Raw genomic sequence first — 6,476 nt, forward strand, 5'->3', positions numbered from 1 at the left:
AAAAAAACCCAAGAGGGCATTTGGTCACAGGCATGCTATTGCAGCAAAATACATAGGTGGATAATCTCACTCTTTAAATCTGATTGGGTCTTGGCATATTGTCTGATCAGTTTTATATTCTTTTGAATGAATGCTTGAGGACTCTGGACAAAAAGGAACAGGGGCTTGTCATGCAGGTCAAAACACATGAGGTGGGAAGCCATTACTGTGTGGCCTACCTGGCCCCAAATGTAGTCTGACCTCTGGAAGTACCCTAAGTTCCACAGAAACCGGTGAGCCTCCTTGAGTCATTTTTGTAAACTGTTTTGGGTAAAAGACAGAAATCCATCAAACAGCACACAGATTAACTTATCACCCAGTTAAACGGGCTGTCAGAATGGGGCGGCTGAGCCTGGCCCACTGAATTCAAATGCATGTAAATTTCCCTGGTGGCAGGAGAGAGGATGGCAGAGCTGTCAGCCAGTGACATGTGGAAATACATTAACGGTGTTTAAAATATATTTGAAGGGGCTGGCTCATATTTTGATAACACACTCGCCGACAAATGATTTGTGGGAGATAGAAAGCCTGACCTCATCTCTATTCCAGAGGAGTCTTTGTAATGAGTCCCTCCCAGGATGTTGGGGGGTTTCAGAGAAGATGACAATTAACAATGCCTGTCTAAACCACGAAGGTCCCCTGTGTTGCTGATGTATTCAGCGGAGGTTCTCCCAGCTCTACCTGTCAGCGGCACTCCAGCTAACAAAAAGAAGGCATTACCAATTTCAAAAGGGCCAATTACAGTGTGATGTGTACCTGTGCAAGACTCCACAACCCTAGCAAAGGCAGAAGATCCTCTCAGTTCTTGGTTCTTAGCCAGAAAGTGGGTGTCCTTGGTTGAATACAATTATGCTCAAGTTTAAGAAAAGACAGTTCTGAGCATGGTCATATTGGAAATAAACTAATAGCAAGCTGAAGAGGCCAGGGGAAATGAAGCAATTGTTACTATCCTATTCTCCAGAAGACCTAGAAAAGGCAAAGATGGCTACCATGATGCTTTGCAGGGGGGGAGGTGAAACTTCAGTTATTATAGATTTTGATCTCAACTAAATCTTGTCCTCTACTTTCATAGGATAGGGCCTATCTCTTCCCCAAATTTCTATCCTGTTGGTTTAGAACACAGAACCTTGTCTAATGAATAAGTTTTGACTTTCTATCACAAGAGTTCTGAGACAAGCTAGCTCTAGTTGTCAGAGAAGAGAAAGGGGGACCTATCTCTTCTTGCTTATCTGTTATCCTGATGAAGTTTAAACTTTGCCTTATACTGCAAATGGACTGGAAAGATTGATTTCTTACAGTCCTATATCTGACCACCAAGATGCATGACCATTGAATAGCAAATGTAACTCTCTAACCCCCATCCCCCCAGTATCGGTGGACTGAGTCCTACAAAGACAAGTGTATTGGTCAGGGTTCTCTAGAGGAACAGAACTTACAGGATAAATTTCTATATATATAGAAGTGGTTTTACTAGAATGATTTACAGGCTGTGGTCCAGCTAGTTCAACAATGGGTACCTACTAATGGAATATCCAAGAATTCAGTTGTTGTTCAATCCATGAGGCTGGATGTCTCATCTGCTCTTCAGTAGATGCTAGAATCCTGAAGAAGTAGACTCTAATGCCAGTGAGGAAATGGACTTGTAAGAGAGAACAAGTAGGTAGGTAGAGAGAGAGAGAGAGAGAGAGAGAGAGAGAGAGAGAGAGAGAGAGAGAGAGAGAGAACTTTCTTCTTCTATGTCCTTTATACAGGCTGTCAGCTAAAAGTGTGTCCTAGATTAAAGGTGGATCTTTCCACCTCAAAGATCCAGATTAGAAGGGAGTCTTCTCACTTCAAATGATTTAGTTAAGAAAAAAATCCCTCATAGGTGTGTACAGCCCCATTAATTCCAGATGTAGTCAAGTTGACAACCAGGAATAGTCATAGCAACAAGTGATTTCTTTCATCCCGAGTCCTTCATGTTCTCCTAGCCATGTTGAGTCCAGGAGTCCTTATTCCACACCAACCTCTAACTCTTCACATCACCATCAAAACTAGCTACCTTCAGAGCTAGACCTCTTAGGATAGCCTTACCCAACTAGAAAGAGCTATGCTGTAGTTAGGTTCTTTCTTATCCTATGGCTTTTCTTGAGGAGACATGAACAAACTTCTGCATATTCTAGAATGGTGTGTAAAGTAGAGTGGCTGGAGCTTAATTGGTGTATTGGTCAGAGTTCCCTAGAGAAAGAGAGGTGGCAGGTTAGGTTGGATGGATGTTTTGAAGAGGAATAATAAATAAGGCTTCATGGAAGAAACCTAGGTTCCAGGTTTGACAAGGAAACTCGCCTGGTAGTTATATTTGGGTGAGCCGAGTCATCAAGCTTGGAGGAATACAAAAATATACTCAACAGGGGGTTATTGACTTACCTGTGGTTCAAAGGCAATCGGGCAGGCTCCTTATCAGGTGCCCTCTTCATTTGGATGACACCGGAAACTGTTGGGTTAAGGTAAGGGAAAGCCCGCACTGGTGTGTGCAGTTAATCTCTTCTCCCACTGTATACAAATCATTTAATTTTTGTTACTCTCACCCTTCCCTTAACTGCTGAAGTATCTCCAAGTCATAGCTGACTCAATGTTTAGGGTCTTGTCACCAAAAGTGATCTAGTTATGGCTAATATGCTCCACATGATGAATGCTGTGTATTGGAAGATATATGAAGAGTCAAGGCAATGGATTTCTATAGCATTGTGGAGGGGAAAGGAAAGCAAGGGGCTTGTTACAGAAGAGTCACACAGAAGATGGCTACAGGAAGATGTTGTTGATTTTTCCTGGGTCCATAGAAACAAGTGGCCATGGAGCCTAGCTAGCTACCAACCAAAAAAAGAAAAAAAACAAAAAACAAAAAACAAAAAACAATGCCATTGTTTAGCTTGATCTAATAGGGATACTTACAGGGGTATAGACAAAGGGCCATTTACAGAAGTATGGGTGAGCTGCGTGACTCAAAGGCAGCCATATCACTGAATAGGCCACCTCAACATGGGTAACTGCTAAGAAAGCCACATTACTATAGCTCTCTGCTCAACCTGAGGGAAGCTTGACTGAAGAGTCTCCTTTCCCTAGCAACTATTACTGCTTATATAACCTTAGAGAGGGGCCATGTGATCTTGTAACCTTTGAGCTTCTTAAGCCCTTACAAGTTTCCTGTTTCTGGAGCCTTATGAGCTCTCTCCCCAACCTAGGGAAGGGGGTGTTGCACCTTGGAGGAGAGAGGACACATGTCTTAGTTAGGGCTTCACTGCTATGAACAGACACCATGACCAAAGCAAGTCTTATAAAGGACAACATTTAATTGAGGCTGGCTTACAGGTTCAAAGGTTAAGTCCATTATCTTTAAGGTGGAAGCAAGGGCAGCATCTAGACAGGCATGGAGCAGGCAGAGCTGAGAGTTCTACATCTTCATCTGAAGGCTGCTAGCAGAACACTGTCTTCCAGGCAGCTAGGATGAGGGTCATATAGCTCATACCCTCAGCGACACACCTACTCCAACAAGGCCACACCTACTCCAACAGGGCTACACCTTCTAATCATGCTACTCCCTGAGCGGAGCATATAAAAGCTATGATAACACACCAGAAGCCTCGGCAATGGTACTTGAACTGAAGTCAACTCAAACCTCAGGTAGGAAACTCCTTAAAAATTCTTTGGTTAGCCAGTTGTCCTATCTCCTAAAAATAACCCCTTCTGCTTTGCACAGCACCAGCACCAAGAGGTCTGGTTTCTGCCTTCCTTTGTGATAAGGCTGGGTTGAGCTGAGTGGCTCCAAGCCACCTTATGAACTTCTGAAGCTTGGCAGCCCCAGTGTTTTTCACCTGAGCCCTTTCATCCCTTTGGTCCAGGGTGGCTGAGCTTCTACTAGCACAACTCTCTTAAAAACTCCTTTGGCTTCCCGTCAGCCTTTCTAGAGTTTATTCTACCCAACAGTAGACATGCTGTCTGCTGAGACTGTGAGGTAGTGTTCTTAAGAGGTGTGTACACTCTGCCTTCTGTCAAAGAGAGTTTTTAATGCATTCACTCCCCCAGGGGATGAAGGGCTGAGTAGAGCATCTTATAGGTGCTCTCTGGACTTCCTCTTTGCCTTGCTTTGCTACTCTGGGCCTTTCTCCTGTTTGGCAAGTATGGAGACCTTTTCTTACTTTGAAAACCTTTTCTCAACTGCAAAGACTATTACTAGGTTCTTTATAACTTCCCTAAACTTTATGTTCAACACAGAGCAGTTCCTTGACCATTTTATCTGGTTTTTTTCCTATTTTATAATAGCTGCTCCCAAAATGCTGGATGGTTACTTGACAAGAATGACTGATAAGAGGTACCACTGAGCTCTCAAGTCAGGCATGCGTCTGCCCTCTGTGAAACTGGAGCTTGCAAGCAAAACCTGATGGAACAATACCACAGGTGTGTGATTGATTTCTGGTATGGCCATCCAAGAGGCCCATCTACTGATAGAAAAAGAGTGATAAGAGTAAACCCAAGGTTCTGGCTTGGACCCCAATAGGAAGCATCCCAGAAAGTAAAAAGAACTCAGTGGTAACCTGATGGCCAACTTCACAGAACTAGAGAAGAAACCAGGTAATTGGAAGATAGTCCTCCCACCACTCCCCCATATTTAGAATAGCATAAGGATAGTGTGAGAGATATGTGTGGCTGCACAGTATAAAAGTGTAAGCAGTAATTTATACTGAAAGTGAAAGAGCCATTTTTTCCAAGAGCTGGGTGGAGTTAATATAGGATCCCACTAAAAGACATAATATATGATGCTCTTCAAGAATAATAGGAATGGTCCCACTAAGCATCTCAGAGATGTAGGAAAAGGGAACCAAAGAAAGCCAAAGTGGGCACAGGTGTAAAACCCAGTGGTAATACGCACAGGTCTACACTATGTATGAGACTTACGAGAGGCTATGGTTCTACCCTACTCATCTTAGAATTTATATGGACTGTTTCTTATATAAGCATTTAATAGAGTACTCTGCCCAGACTCTTTTGAAAATCACTACTGCAGCTCCACTTCATAAAAGAGTGGGTGAAAAAGTCAAATGTTTATGGTCTTCCCTTCTGGAGAGCACTTGTCATATTCCAGTCATGCAAGAGTGTGTAGACACTACAGGAGAAAAGACAGTGGAAAGTGAAACTGACCAAGTGCCAGAATGGAAAAATAAGAAAACAAAACCAAAGGAAAGAGAGAAAGGGAGGGAGCAGTACACCAGCACAAGGTAAAAGACCAAGTGTACTGGATGCTGTGGTTGGATCAAAACCCCTCTTACCAGGCTGAGTGAGACAGAGCCATTGCATACTGTTGGCAGGAAACAGGTTTATGTGCAAAAAGCTGGGTAGGAAATGCCAAAATATCCCATGAAATACCATGTAAAGAAATCTGGTGTAGTTGTGTTATTGTCAGAGGGGGGAGATGACAGGGTATTGTCACAGGTAATGTGAGTACAAAGTGACACATGATTTGCACACTAGGAATTCAGAAAAACTTTAAAATCATCTATCAGACAGCTGGTCCAAAATGTAATGGGCAAACCTATAAAATGTGGAAGAGTTAATGCACATCCATTCCTCTCAGTCTTCCTCCCTTATCCCTTCTTCCCTCCTTTTCTCCTCATGTGGTAACTAGATAAACAGATAAAAATGAATCTTAATGTCATTTAAACATTAGATCTAATGGACATACTTCAAAATCTATAATTCTCTTATATATATCTATATGTTCATATCCATGTCTATACTGGACATTCAGTTCACCGTGTGTGTGTGTGTGTGTGTGTGTGTGTGTGTGTGTGTGTGTATTAGTTCTCCAAACTTATAAACAACATTTACTTCTTTCAAGGAAGAAGAAATGCTTGAAATGTATTATATGTGGTAATAAGGTAAATCTCAGTTAATTCTGACTGATTAAATTCATATTGAAAACATTCTAAGGAGAGGAAACCTTTCAAGGCTGGCATATCAGCAATATACTTATAAGTAGATAATATGTCAGAGCAGAATGTCACAGTGGAAATGAGAAAATGGTCCAAGATAAGTGACAATAATAATCTGCAACCAAGACACATGGGATGCATCTAAAGCCATAATTAGAGGGGGAATCCATAGCTTTAACGGTCCATTAGAGACAAGGGGAGCCTGCACCTTATCCATCTAAACTACTAAACAAATTCTTAAGACAGCAACCAATTCAATCCATAGGCAATGGAAGGAGGTACACAATGAAGATAAAGGAAGAAACTGAGAACAAGAAGCAACAATGTAGTAGAGAAGAGGAACAGGGTCTCACCTGGCTCTTTATATTGTAACGATGATCATTAGAGAAGAGGCAGTAAGGTTGAGTGAGTAGGGGTAAAGGAGGTGCAGGAGAGGGGGGAGTATGGAAATGATATAGACATAGCACTCAT

Source organism: Mastomys coucha, unplaced genomic scaffold (genome assembly GCF_008632895.1).
Source record: "Mastomys coucha isolate ucsf_1 unplaced genomic scaffold, UCSF_Mcou_1 pScaffold21, whole genome shotgun sequence".
Taxonomy (NCBI): domain Eukaryota; kingdom Metazoa; phylum Chordata; class Mammalia; order Rodentia; family Muridae; genus Mastomys; species Mastomys coucha.